Genomic DNA, 14,880 nt, shown 5'->3' on the forward strand with positions numbered 1-14,880 from the left:
CAAGCCCGTCCCCCGGTGAGGGCGGAGGGAGGAGGAGGAAAGGGGGGGGCGGAACACAAAACCTGCAAGGTTTTTTTTTTCCTTTTGCATTTAATTAAAAAAAAAAATTTTTTTTTTTTTTTTTTGTAAACCCGAGGGGTCCCGCCCGGAGCGGGCGCGAGTCCGGGGAGCCCGGGCCGCGGCGCGCGGCGGCGGCAGGGGCCTGGCGGAGGCCGCCGGGCGGCCGCCATGCGATCAGGCAGTGCGCTGACCGGCCCGGCCGGTCGGCCCCTTCTGGGTCCTCCCTTTGCAGCCCGTGCGGGGCCGTCTCGGAGACCCCGCGCCGACGGCTGCTCAAACATCAGGGTGAGTTTCTCACAATGTAGCAATTTCTCTTTAAATCTCTTAACTCTCTCTACCTGCGAGTCGGGGCTGTGACAGGGCGCAAAAGCGAGGGGGGGAGTGGGGGTTGGCGGCGAGGGTGTGTGTTGGGGGAGCCGAAGCCGGGGCCGAGCCCACCCCCCCGACACTCAACACTCAGCCCCCCAACCGGGGCGCAGCGCCCGCTGCCTCTTTTTCTGCTCCGCGCCCACCACCCCCGGCAGCTTCCCCCCACCCCCCGCTTCTCTCCCACCATCGCCGCCGCCCTTATCCTGCGGGGACCCCCCCCGCCCGCCCACCCCGGGCTCGCCTGCCCGCGCCCGGTGCCTCCCCGGCCCTCCCGCCGGCTGCCGGGGATACAATGGAGCGGCGGAAAAACGAGAGCTAACGTTCCACGGGGGGAGGGGCGGGGAGACCCCCTCCCCCGGCCCGGGGGCCCCCTCCCCTCGCTCCGCTCCCCGCCTTTCGGAGAAGAAGAGGGCCATGGGGGAGCGGATGGTGGTTTCCCGGCCGGAGCCGGCGAGCCTTCATCTTCCCCCTCTTCGCCCCGTGCCCTGCGCCCCCTCCTCAAATCACTCCCGGGGGTCCGGGGAGAAACAGGGCCTCTGGCAAGCTGGGGGGGGGGGGGATGGATGCGGAAGGCGGCCACCGGGTCTCCCCCTCCCCACCGCCCCTAAACAATGAAAGGAGTTGACTTGGTCCCCCCACCCCCCAGCAGTGAAAGGAGTTGACCCCCTCCCCCGCTAGCTGGCGGGTCCCGGAGGGGGCCGTTACGGGGAGGGGGGTGGGGGGGAGGAGGGAAGTGAGCCTTACCCCTGTCACCTCCCGAGATTTGGGGCGGCCCCCCATCTCCACCCCCTCGGCCGGGGAATGGGAGGCACCAGGCCCAGCCCGGGCACCGCGCTCGGGTGGTGACCTTTAGACAAAGGCAACCTTTTCCCTGGGGTGAGCCCGGCCGAGCCGGGCCCGAGGCCTCCCCGGGCCCCTGCGGAGGGCGGCCAGGCCGCGGGCACCCGGAGGGAGGGATGGAGGAGGCGGGAGGAGGGCCGGAGCCATCTGGTTTTCCCATCCCTGGTTGCCCCTCGGCGGCTTCTCCGGCTCCTGTCACGGGCGGCCCGCGGGGAGGCAAGGGACCGGGGAGCTGCCCAGGCCTTGGTCCGCGGCCAGCGGCGAGCGGGGCGAGGAGCCGCGGGCGGGCTGGGGAGGCAGCGGTGATTGGAGCCTCGGCGGCTCCTTCCTCTCCGCACCCCTTTGTTTTGCTTTGTGGTTCTGAGCAGCTGAACTTCCCGGGAGGTGGGGTCAGAGGCCGCTGTGTCAGCGCTCCCGGGGAGGCCGGGGTGACAGGTCCCAGCGCTCCGGTGTGCCCGGGCCAGGGCTGCTGCTGCCCGTGCCCGGACTGATGCCGGCCAGGCGGCCCCTTTTGTCACAGCCCGCCTATAGTGTAACCGTCTGGGGGGATGTGTCTGCTTTCCCCTCACACCTCCTTTCGCCGGCTGCTCCTCAAGGAAACAGTTTTTCGGAACACCCCAGACTTCACGGCCTGAGATTTCCGATAAGCGCTCTGCGCTTTCAACCTCAACCCCCACTTGGGATGGGAGTTGGGCGGGGGGCTCTGTCATCTCTGACCTGCTGGGGTGATGGGAGAACCGGGGAGGTGGGCAGATGAGGACCCCCGTGCCAGTGTCTAGCGGGCCTTAAGGGGCTTACCTACACCCTCTGCCCCTCCCTCGGAGCTCCCCCACTCCTAGAAGCCGGAAATAACATCTCCCTACCCAGAGAGCGCTAGGGATTAGCCGCTGTTAGGTGAGCTACACACTGGCCACAACCCAAGGAGGAAGTTGGGGGGGGGGGGGGTCAGTTATGTGAGTCCCATTTTGCAGACAGGCTAATGGAGGCTCACCGCAGTTGAGTGACTCGCCCAGGGTCACACGGCCCCAGTCTGTAACCATCTCAAGTTTTCCCAGCTCAGCTCAAAACTGTTAGGTCTGCCTGTACCTGCTTTTTGGCATTTTCATCCCTTTGACTTCAGCTGGGTCTCAAATGTAGACGAGACAGGGAAGGAGTTGCCAAATTTTTTTTTTCCCCCACAGAGTACGCGTAAGGGGTCAGCTGGGCTGAGGGCAGGGTGCTTTCACCTGCGGCCCAAGCAAAGCGTTCACCTGCAGGAGCAGAGGGTTGAAGACATGGGGGTTGGGAGAAGGGGGGCCCCAGGCCTTGCTGCGTGGGGCTTGAGGGGGTTGGGCACTTGGTGGTTGGCCCCTCTGTCATCCTCTTCCTGTACCTGAGCTGGCTCTTGGCCCAGCTTGATGCTCCTCAGCCTTGCTGGTAGGGACGCTGAACTACTTGGGAACTTCGCTGTGGCTCTGCCTGGCGACCCTGTGTGGTGCCGTGACACAGCTGGCAGAGAAGTCCCTGCCTATCCTCCCCGTGGCCCCGGTGGCAGGCTCCTTGTCCCACCCTGCGACCTCAGGCATCAGATTCAACTCACTTGTCCTCAGTTTCCTCATCGGCAGGGGGTGGGGGGACCATTAGAGCCTCTTTAACTGACCTCGCAGTGGCTGAAAGTTTTATCCACGCGTGTTATTTTTGTTTTCCCCTCACTCTGCGGGAATATGGCTGGCCTGCAGGGGTGGGGAGGAATGTTGGGGGGCTGGGTTTTTGAGGGTGACCAGCAAAAGACCCTGGAGGAATTCCCTGTGGTGGATGAGCACCACAAAATAGTTTCACTTTGGTGACCCCCTTCCTCCAGCTTTCTGGGACCCTTTCCCTTCAGCACTTACTGGTGCCAAATAAACCCTTGGGTGGGTGGGTGTCTGGCATGAGGGAGAAGGGCTGGGGAGGGCCCAGCCTACCCCGGGAGGGAGGCTGTAGGGGTGACCTCGCCATTTTCAGATAAGGAAACTGCGGTCTGTGGCTGAGAGGGGATTCCAACCCAGACTGCAGGGATGAAGGGGCTGGGGGTACCGTTGGAGAAGGGCGAACACTTTCAGGGACCCCTTGCGGATACTTTCCTGAGGTGACAGGCATAAGAAGTCATAATAATCCCTGTGGGGTGGGGGCAGGAGGGGCGGGGCTGTGGGCCTCTCTGGAGTGAGTGCTTCCTGATTTTGGGGGGGTTGGGAGGGAAGTGGGGGAAGCATGAGTAAGGCCCAAGAGTGACAGGCCTATGCCCCGCCCCCTTATTTGCCAACTTCCTTCCCAGAGGTCTCCGGGGCCTTCCCCAACTTTCCCTGGGGATGTGGGGGGGTGTCCCCCCTCTCCCCTTTGAAAGGGCCCAGGGGCCAGCGCCAAGCCCTGAGAGCCTGGCTGGAGAGGTCCTGGGGTGTGTGTGAGGGTCCCGGGGCGGGGGGGTCACCTTTTCACCCCAGGCCCAGCCGCAACCAGAGTCACCCTCCCGAGCTCTCCCTGTGGCTGTCTTGACTCCTGGTCTCAAGAATGCAGAGGGCTGCTGGTGGGGGGAAGTTAATTGGAAACAGGAAAACATGGCATTCCTTTCTAGACGGCCTGGGCTTGGAAAGCAGTGAAGGGTTGCCTTTCTGCCTCTCCCGCCCTGCAGGGGAGAGGGGTGGGGGGCATGGTTATCTTGCCTTGATCTCTTTGGGGTCTCTCCCTCACCGGGCTCCCTGACTTTTACTGGAAACAGCAAGTTGCCTGTTTTATATCCGTGGTATGGAACACTTTTCCCCGCCAAGCACAATCACTTGGGCGGCGCCCCCCCCCCCCCCACTGGTTCATACCCATGTTTGTCCCCCGCACTCTGAGGGCGGAGGGCCTGAGTTGGCTCTCCAGTTAGGATGTGTCACTCTCGAGACACGTGGGAAATGTTTGGTTAACTGGTCCCCGAGGATTCCCTCCTCCTTCCTTCCCTAGACATCTCCCCTGCCTGGGGTCCCACCATTAGAGTTCTGTCCCCATCCACTGAAGCCTTTGTGTCTCAGCGGCACGCAGGATCCCCCCAGCGGGAAAGAGAGAGGGTTTTCTAAGACATCTCTGGCTTGGCAACAATGAGTATTGTGTCCTGAGTTTATGGATATTCGCTGATGCTGGGGATCTGCTGGCAGGAGAAGCTGGAGAGAAGGCCTTTGTGTCTCTAATTGTTCCTAATCAAACTTCCTGAGGGTCTTCTGTGTGCCTGGGCTCCAGGGCCCAGTTATGATTTGGGGACCCAGTTCAGGAGGAGGGCAGAGAGAAGAGTTGTCTTCAAGGCTGCTGGAGGACTTGATCCATTCTGTCTGGGTGGTTTGCAAAGGCTCCAGGGACGAAACACCTTCTTTCTCCCTCTCTCTCTTTTTTCCCTCCTGAGTGATACCCAGGACAAATTCAAAATGCCGAACATAGCTCCCCTTTCCTCCTCTGGGACCTCCCCGGTCTCCCAGCTCCCCAGAGGCGACTCCTCAATCCTGATGTTCTGTGCACATACATTTGTGTACATGTGTATGTCTTTAAAAATATGTATTTTACACACGCTAGAACCCTCTGCCCATTGTCCTGCATGTTGCTTGTTTTGCTTCATCTCCCTGGGAGACCTACACAGTACCCAGAGGGTTTCCCCTGGATTTTTCTTGACTGCGTTGTATTCCTTGGTGTGGGCACGTCCTCCATGACTCAGCATGGATATGGAGGTGTTGCCTGATGTTTCTACCTGCCGAACAGGAGGACAGACATCTGCTTGGTGTTTCAGGAAACGGGTATACCACCAGGATATACTGGAGGCAGGGATTGATGGGTCAAGAGCCTGCTATTTGTCATTGGGTCACACGAAGGAGGCACCTGTGCAGCTGAATCTTGAAGGAAGTCATTCCCCCTCCTGTTCAAGTCATCCCGCCAGTCCGCCCCATTGTCTTTGCTTCTCATGACCTCCTTGCCCCCTCCTTCCTGCCCGTAACCTGCACCCACCCCAGGTGGAGATCAAGGGCGTGGGTGCTGTTGGTTCAAATCCAGGTTCTGCCACTTGCTGGTTGAATGGCTGCAGGCTGAGGGCTTGCTGACTCTGGGCCTCAGTTTTCCCTTCTGTTAAATGGGCCAGTCTCAGTACTTATCATTGGAAACTTTGTTACGAGGATTAAATAGTATCTAACAAACTCATAGGTAGCCTAGTCTAGGCTGTCCGTGGCAGTGTCATCTGTCATTCAGTGGCAGTCCTATCACCTGGGGGCAGGAACCCCTTAATCCTGGGCTGTGAAATCCCTTACTGACAGGCAAGGGAGGTGACTTTTGCACTTACCTGCAGTGTGACCTTGGGCGAGTGATCCTTCCTCAGGTCTTGGTTTCCTTGTCTGTGAAATGGGCCCGTGGCGTCTCCTTGGCAGGGCTGTAAGGGCAGGAGGAGGCAGTGGGCCGGCGGGCAGTTGGTGTTTGGGAATCAGCATCTGTTGCCGTTGTTTTCGCTATGATTACTTTTCTCCCATGGGCCCCATGCTGACTTCCCTGCTCTGAAAGCTTTCCATTGTCTTCCCAAAAGGCACATAGGGAACGTTGGCATTCTGTACTGCTTGGCTGCAGAGGGCACAGGGCAGGCTGCTCTGGCATGCGGCAAGGCTGCACGGCCCTGGGGTTGGACGGGGCCGCCCCGCTCTGGGCCTCAGTCTCCTTACCTGGAGGAGTGGCTGTGACGGGAGACGCACCTTTGTGCTCACGGTTGTTGAGTGCTTCACATGGTGCCTGGCACATCGCCAGTGCTCCGCAAACGTTCCTAGTGGTTATGGTGATGATGGTGGTAACAGTGCTGATCATGGTGGTGATGGTGGTGGTGATGGCGGTGATGATGTTGATAGTGATGGAGAGAAGTACCGAAGTCTCCTGTGGAATTAGATACCAAGTCTTTGCCTCCTTCCCCTAAAACCCTGGGCAGACAATGTTGGCCATTTTAATTGAAAAGAAGAATCCAAGGGAATCAAATGCTCCTTTGGGCCTCAGTTTCCTTATCTCTGACAAAACTCATGGGCTCACTGTGAGGCCTAAATGAGTGAAGATGTAGGAGAGTTTTTAAGACAGACCCTGGCTTGCAGGAGTGCACAGGAAAGGTTTGCTTTGCTTGTTGTTATTTTAACTTTTTATCATGGAAATTTTAAAGCACCCACCAAGAGTTGAGAGAATAGAATAATCAACCCCCGTGTATCCATCTCCAGCTTTGCCATTTTTTCCTGATCCTCCCTCCTCATTGCTGCCCTTTCCTTTCCCTTTTGTGCTAAAGTGTGTTTAAGCAAATTCCAAACACTGTATCAGTTCAACTGTAACATTAACGTTTTTAATGTTATTATTATTTTTGGCATCCACAATCTACCATCATGTCTGGGATCTGCCCATTTCACAGGTGGGGGCAATCAAGGCTGCAGGCAGTAAGCTGTGGTCAGATTGTCCCGTCCTGTCTTGGCCACCCCAGGCTTTGCACGCTGGTAGCTGTTTCACATCACACATGCTTGGGGATTTATGCCTGGATGTGTATTGTGTGGGTTGGGGGTTCTGATATTCTGTGCAGAAATCACAGAGAAGGTGGGCTGTTGACAGAGGGACGGATAGACGACAGTGAGGGCTTCGGGTCCTCTTTCTGCCCCTCCTGACTTTGTGACTTGGAGGCAAGTTACTATCCTCCTCTCATTCCAGATTAGAGAAGCAGAAGTACAGGGATAATAACTGATGCTTCTTTTGAGAGCTTTTGCATTTGTTAAATAAGGTCCCGCGTGGAAAAGTGTTTTGCAAGTGCCTGGCTCCGAGTAAGCGCTTGGCAGGTCACCGTTGTCACTGTCGTGATTACTTCCAGGTGTGCCCCAAGGGGACTGTAACCAAAGGCTCCTTCCAGGGTTCAGAGGTCAGAGAAAGGGTCCATGTCTCTGGAGTCCCCCTGCCAGGCCCAGTTGCCTTTCTCCCCTCCTCTTGCTCACTCCATCTCTCTGTAATTCTCCTTCGAAGTGTTTCTTGTCCTTGCCGGGGCAAAAGGGTTGCTGACTTCTCGATGACCCCCCACCCCACCCTCTGTGTCCCGTAGATCCCAGCCTGGCAGCCTTGGGAGCGGAGTGAAGGAGTAATGTCTGGCTATGGCTGTGGGACCCTCGTTAATGACCCCTGGGGCCCTGGAGGGAGCCCCGGTGGCCTCCGCAACCTGTTCCCCGAGGACACCTGCAGATTGAGGGTCCCTGGGTCCCCTTTTTCCAGAGGAGGCATGCTGTCCTGCCTCTCCTTCACTGTGTGGTGCTGGGCAGGCTGATGCCCACAGTACTGACCTCCTGGGACACTTGTGACAGTTGGCTGGACTGTATAACCTCCCTCCTGTCCTCCAAGGAGGCACCTCACCCATCCTCAGACACTCAGCCCCCCAGGCGAGGTGGGGGGATCCCTGGAAGAATTCTCAGCTCTTTACCCAGTCGGGCCGGGCTCCCCTCGTCCTGGGCAAGCTCTTGCCACACTGGCTTCATTCCTCTCCCCAGAACCTGCACAGTCACCTCCGAGTTCTGTGGATGTGTGTATTCTTTCACAGGCGTATATTTCCCTCTTATCCTTTCACCGGACGTAATTGACATACACAACAGAACGCACTGAGATGACGGATGCTTCTCCCTGAGTCTTGCCAAATGGTAGCCGCCTGTGTAATCCACACCCCATCAAGACCCAGAGCGTTTGCATCGCAGCCAGAAAGTTCCCTTGTGCCCCCTCCTAGTCAACACCACCTCCCAGAGCATCAGAGCCCCTGGCCTGCTGCTCCCTCGTGTCGGGGCTTGCAGGTCTGCCTTGCCTCTTCTCGAATCCCTTGGACTCTCGCAGACCTGCCTGGTCCTTTGGGTTGAGCATCTCAGCATCACTGTCTTGAGATTAGGCCGTGTAGTCGTGGTCTCAGGACGGCCTGCCTGGTTTTCACCGAGCAGGAGTCCTTGGGAAGGTTTTCCCTCCTTTCTCTCCAGAGAGAGAGATCTTCCCGCTCCCCACCCCTCTGGAATCTCATCATTCAGGAGCCCCTCGCCTGGGTGCCTTCCTCAGCCCCTAGTCTGGGGATGCTGTCTCTGCTCACTACACCACCCCTCGTAGCTCTGTTGGGATGTAGATGTCCAGTGAGCGTCCCTCCAGGCCTGGCTTTCTCACTCGATTCCAAACTATGGAAGGAAAGAAACAGCGTGCCTGTGTTCCCAGCTCCTGGCGTGCAGTAGGAATTTTGGAGATGTTTGTTGACTGACCAACTGACTGACTGAAGGATGGAATATGTCACAGGGGTGAAGAAAGCCGAGCAGAGAGCTTGTGTTTGGAGTCACCATTCTATTTCTTAAAAAGTGTGACCCATTTGCTTCCAAAGCACCAGTGGTGTTTGCTAACAGTGCCAATCCTGGGCTCCCACTTGGAACGTATCTCCTGAAAGTCCTGGTGGGTGCGGCCCGGGCCAACTCAGCCACCTTCATCACTGCCCTGGACCTATCCCCTTAGCACTTTTATCACGCCCTACCCCTGAGTGCCCCTTCCTTGGCTCAGGATGCCCAGCCCTCAAAGCTGCAGGGCTCCGGACAGGAAGCCACTGGTCTCCCAGCTGCTCATGACCCTTGCTCCATAGGTGCTGTTACGTCCTACCCTGGCTGCCTTCCCGGTGCCCAGTAGGCGCTCCCTAACTATCTACAGAGAGGGAGTGAATCAGGGCCCGTGGGGCAGGTCAGGACGGGAGCCTGGCCCTTGCTCAATGGAAAGACCGAGATGCGGGGCGGTGGGGGGGGGTGCTCAAGTGCTGTCCCTCTGAGTTTAGTCACAGACTGGAAACCAGCCATTCTGTGTTCTGTCAAATCTTAGCTGTCGCTTGTAAGCTGCATCTCCTTTTATAGACGGATACAGACTCAGGTCTCGGTTGGTAACAGTTTTGGGAAAATCTCTCCATTCTGGCCTTCAGGTTAGTGCAACCCTTCGGGCTGCCCTGGTGGCTCAGATGGTCTCCTGCCTGCAATGCAGGAGACCCCGGTGCCACCTCTGGGTCAGCAGGATGTGGAGAAGGGAGTGTCTACGCACTCCAGTATTCTTACCTGGAGAATTCCACAGACAGAGGAGCCTGGTGGGCTGCAGTCCATGGGGTGGCAGAGAGTCAGACGTGTCTGAGTGACTCACACTTTCGCTTTTCTGAATGCCTACGGTTTGCCCCCTACATCTCAAAACTGCTTCATGAAGTGTTGTTTCTCTTTGTCAGATTTCTGTCTAGCTGGACAAGCAGAATTCCCTGACGTCCACCCAGCTCTTTTCCCCCTCCCACCCCGCCGTCCCCCTTCCACAGTCCTGCTTTTTTTTTGAGATCATTAAGGGGCAGGGCACTGTGTCTCCATTTGTCACAGGGACACCGAGCCCATTTCTGGGCCAAACTCTGTAGCAGGAGTTGTTGTTGTTTATGAAGTCGTGCCCGACTCTTTGCAACCCCATGGACTGTAGCCCACCAGGCTGCTCTGTCCATGGGATTTCCCCAGCAAGAATAATGGAGTGGGTTACCATTTTCTTCTCCAGGGGATCTTCCCAACCCAGGGATCAAACCTGAGTCTCCTGCATTAGCAGGTGAGTTCTTTACCACTGAGCCACCTGGGAAGGCCCTGTAGAAGAAAAGGGAGTTTTATCTAAGGGAGTTCCTAACATAAGCCTGCTTTAAGCAAACAGACAGTAAAAAAAAAAAGGAAAAAAAAATGTATACACATACATTTCCACATGTTCCATATCATTGTAGTTTGTATAACAGTTTAATAGTAAATGTAAATTTAGCACTATGATGAGCATATAATAAATGTATATGTCATATACAAATATCTGCAAGTATAGATTTATAAGTCTGTATACAATCCCCTTTTATTCCCATCCCTTTCCCTGGCCCTCTGCCCTGGCAGATCGTTCAGTGCCCTGGCGAACTGTTCGCTCTGTGTGGTGGATTTTTGCTTTCTCCAGAGGCTCCTGCTGTATTTCTTCCTCTGTGTGTTTTTTGCCCAGCACCCCCGCTTTCAGGCCCCGCCCCATGTTGCCCCGTGTTGCCACTAGTCCATCTCGCCTGCTTCTTCCTGCTGTGGGACTCCTTCGGTTGTGGTTATCAGCTGTGAAATGTCTCTTCCAAGGTCAACACTGCTAGCTGCTAGTGGAGCAAGGATTTGAATCCAGGTGCTTCCTGCTAGTTAATTCAGACCCGCACAGCAGGCCTCTCCTGTCCCTGGTCTCAGAGCTCTACCCTCAGGGACTGGGAGGGGAGTAAGCCCCAAACACACCCATCCTCCCAGCTAGGTGAGATCTGTATCTCGGGAGTGTCTCCTGGGCTGGCCTGGAGGAGGCATGGCTGCTGGGCTATATTGATGCATCAGGGCAGGCTTCCTGGAGGAGGGGGGCTTCAGGGATGGAGGGTTGGGAGGGGGCTTTGGGCTGCAGCCCATTTCTAGCAGAGGATCCTGGGACGCTTTGCATAAAACTTCCAGGGAAAGAGGGACTAGGACACTGGGACTGAGATCTCGGGTGCCCAGATTTTGTTGATGGGACATAAGAGAAAGAGGGTTTCCAGGATGATCCAAGGTCACTGGCTTGAGCGACTGAGTGGATGCAGGTACCCTTTCATGGGACGCTGTAGTGGTGTCTGTGGTTTGGGGAGCACAAACCCCAGAGAAGAAAACTCCAGCACCCTCTTCGCTGGTGGAAAGATGCAGACGGGAGGAATGAATGAACTGGAGGCGTCGTGAGTGAGAGACGCCAACCCAGTGTGATTACTCGAGCTCCAGGGATGGGGACAGTTCCTCCGGGAGAGGACAGGAGAGGTGGGAGCTTCTTTGGCCAAAACAGAGAGAGGGAGGAGCCTGGGTTTGATGGGCGGGGAGGGGCCCGAGGCAGACTGGAATATGGTGAGGAGGCAAGAAAGATGGATTGCTTCAGGGGTAGAGGGATGGATGAATGGAAGATGGCTGAATGGATAGTGGATAAATGGAAGGAAGGCAGGCAGATGGAGCTCTTGGCAGCCTGAGATTGAAAACCTATATCTGTATCTGCTATCCTCTATGGCTCCCTAGTGTTCTCAGGTGAGAATCTAGCCCTCCCCTCCTCTCACGAAGCCCTGTAGTCTGGCCTGGGCTTACCTCCTTGACCTCATCTCCTGCCTTTTCACCTTGCTTTCTTCGGGCATCCAGCTGGTTCCTGCCCCCTCCCACCTTTGCTCTTGCCCCTCCTGGCCCTCATCCTTACCCACTCCTTCCTGTCTCTGGGCTCCTCGTCCCGTCCTGCAGGCCTCAGTTTAAATACCCTCTCCTCCAGGAAACCTTCCTTGATGACCCTGTCCAACTTCATCTACGTCACTTGGTTTATTTCCTTGTCAGGATTCGTCCCTCGGACCTGACTGGGAAGAAGTCCAGACTCAGTATTCACTGCATGAAAGAGGGGACAGGCTTAGAGACAGAGATTCCTAGGATTGGCACAGGCTTAGAGAAAAAGAGAGAAGGAAGATTCTAGAAGAGGCAGGAGGGGGTGGTGCTGGTTGGGCTCAAGAGTGAGGTTTCATAGGTCAGGAGATGAGGAGGAGAGGGGAGTGAAGGCAGAAGAAGGGTGTTTGTGTAGTTGGGAAGGAGTTCAGGAGGCCAGTGCAGACCTGCTTGGAGACGGGAGGAGAAGGTTGAGGGGAAGCTGGTGGTATTGCCAGCTGCTAGGAGGGAGGGAGCTTTGGCAGTCCTGCCTCAGCTGGGAGAAGGCAGCCGCCTCTTATCTTTAGAGGTCTTAAGAGCACGTGCTGAAGCTAAGTCACTTCAGTTGTGTCTTACTGCAATCCCATGGACTGTAGCACGACAGGCTTCTCTGTCTGTGGGATTCTCCAGGCAAGAAGATTGGAGTGGGTGGCCGTGCCCTCCTCCAGGGGATCTTCCCGACCCAGGGATCGAAGCTGTGTCTATTACGTCTCCTGCATTGGCAGGCGGGTGCTTTTCAATAGTGCCACCTGGGAAGCCCTAAAGTGAAGCTGTTTCTGCCCGATTAAGAGCAGGTGGTGGTCCTTAGTTTGAGGATTCTTTGGCGAACCTGTTTGGAGGCCACTGACCTTCCCTCCAGAGAAATGCATGCTTGACTCTACATCCCAACCTTTGGTGGAGGATTTCGGGGTGGGGAGGGTGGATCCAGTTACCATAGCAACACTAATAATAACAGCTCACTCGATGCTGCGCACTGGTGTAGGGCCTTCCCAAGACCTGACTCCGTTACACACGTGGAAACTTAGGAGCTAGGTGCAATGGGCAACCCCCATTGTACAGAAAGGTTGAGGGTGGGAGAAGATGGGGGCAACTGGATAAAATGGTTGGATGGCATCGCTGACAATGGACATGAGTTTGAGCAAGCTTCGGGAGATAGTGATGGATGGGGAAACCTGGTGTGCTGCAGTCCATGGGGTCGCAAAGAGCAACTGAACGACAGTTACAAGTTGTACAGATGAGGAGACTGAGGCCCAGGGAGGTTAAGTGACTTGCCCGGAGTCACACAGCTGCTGAAGGGTAGAGGGGATTCCCGCCCATCCCTCCCCTCAACTCTGCCTCCCAGACTGCCCAGTTTAGCCCCAGAGCCCAGGCTTTTAGCCATAAAGCCTCACTGCCTGCTTGTTGCAGGGGCCAGGACCAAACAAAACCCATAATCCAGAAGCTGCCCTTCCCTCTTCCTACTATTGCCCTGGGATCTGGCCTGGTTTTGGGGGGGTGGGGTGTCTCGGCTCAGCAGGAGGCCTCCCTCCCTCCTCTTTCTCTCTCTCCACTCCTTGGTGTCTTCATTAACATAACCTTGTGCTTCCTCTAGGCAACAGATATGTTTGTGAATTTGTGGGATGTGTTTGTGAGTTTGTGATGGAGCCGGGTGGGTGACTGAGTGTGAGTCAGCAAGGCCTGCCCGAAGGGGTCAGGACTCCAGAAGGCAGATTTGGCTGGGCCCAGGAGCTTCTCCACCCTGCTCAGCCTCAGTTTCCCCATCAGCAAGAAGGGCCTGATGCCTGCCTCACAGAGGTTTCATAGATGATGTCACATGTCAGCAGAAGTGCTATAAATTTATGGCAGTAACTGGCTTCAGTGGTGTTTCAACATTCAGAATATTTCAGAGCCAAGAGCAGGCTAGATGAGGTAGAACAGCTCCCATCCGGGCAGGGCAGCTCTGCTTCCCCAAAGAGGCTAAAGATTTTTGCAGCAAATACTATCTCTGCTGCTAATATTGGGTGGGCCAAAAAAGTTTGTTTGGGTTTTTCCAGAACAGCTTATGGAAAAACCTAAAGGAACTTCACCCAGTATATCTGTGACAGTTTATACTAAGCGGGATATGGAAGGATGGTCACGGCAGGTCAACTTTTGCCTTCCCCCCACCCCTCAACGTGAGTAAAGTGGGGGGTGGGGGAAAGGAGTTGGTTTTTAGAGATTTTTGAGGTCGGAATTGCAGAAATGGGGTTGTAGACAGAAACGATCTACCTCTTGGGGTGTCTATGGAGTTTCATTGAGATAAGGTACCATCCAGGGCCTGACACCCAGTAAGCCCGTTGTAGATGTTGGTTGCTGTTATTATCACTAACCAGCCTTTAGTCTGTACCTGCTGGTGCGGACAGGTTGGGCTGTGTTGCAGATAAACAGTTTCTCCACCTTGAGCATGAATCCCTTGGGGAGCCTGTTCAAGTGCAGGGTCTGTGGCAGCCCTCTGACTCTGCATTTCCGGCTGGCTCCCAGGGGACACCGAGGCTGCCCTTGGTCTGGGGCCATACATTTGAGTAGCAAGGGATAGAGTGGTTTCTGGATGATTTCTGAGTTGCTTCAAGGGTTCTGCCCTGGATACTAAAGTGAAAGTGTGAATTAGTCGCTCAGTCGTGTTCAGCTCTTTGTGACCCCACAGACTGTAGCCCACCAGGCTCCTGTGTCCTTGGGATTCTCCAGGCAGGAATACTGTAGTGGGTAGCCATTCCCTTCTCCAGGGGATCTTCCCCATCCTGGGATCAACCCGGTCTCCTGCCCTGCAGGCAGATTCTTTACCGCTTGAGCCACCAGGGAGGCTAAAGTCAGATTTAACTCTTTGGTGATGGTTTAGCCTTTGCGACCCCCGGGACTGCAGCGCACCAGGCCTCCCTGTTCCTCACCACCTACTGGAGTTTACTCAAACTCACGTCCATTAAGTCGGTGATGCCATCCAACCATCTCATCCTCTGTTGACCCCTTCTCCTCCTGCCTTCAGTCTTTCCCTGCATCAAGATCTTTTCCAGTGAGTCGACTTCACATCAGGTGGCCAAAGTATTGGAGCTTCACCTTCAGCATCAGTACTTCCAGTGAGTAGTCAGGGTTGATTTCCTTTAGGATTGATTGGTTTGATTTCCTTTAGGATTTAACTCTTTGAAATTAAAAGTGAAGATGTCAGTCACCCAGTCATGTCCGACTCTCTGCGACCCTGTGGACTGTATAGCCTGCCAGGCTTCTCCGCCTATGGGATTTTTCCAGGCAAGAATACTGGAGTGGGTTGCCATTTTCTTCTCCAGGGCATCTTCCAGATCCAGGGATTGAACCTGGATCTCCTGCATACATGCGAATTCTTTACCATTTGAGCCGCCAC

General features: G+C 55.7%; 1 protein-coding gene across 3 annotated transcripts in view; it reads left to right on the top strand.

Annotated features, from left to right (window-relative positions):
* The first annotated feature begins 268 nt into the window (after nucleotides 1–268).
* Nucleotides 269–14,880, top strand: part of BICRA (BRD4 interacting chromatin remodeling complex associated protein) — a 73,665-nt gene continuing 59,053 nt past the window's right edge. For all 3 annotated transcript variants that reach the window (XM_052655687.1, XM_052655688.1, XM_052655689.1), the window contains exon 1: nucleotides 269–345. The gene's annotated coding sequence lies outside the window, so the exon portion shown is untranslated. The remainder of the gene's footprint in view (nucleotides 346–14,880) is intronic.

This window comes from Budorcas taxicolor, chromosome 18 (assembly GCF_023091745.1).
Source record: "Budorcas taxicolor isolate Tak-1 chromosome 18, Takin1.1, whole genome shotgun sequence".
NCBI classification, from domain to species: Eukaryota; Metazoa; Chordata; class Mammalia; order Artiodactyla; family Bovidae; genus Budorcas; species Budorcas taxicolor.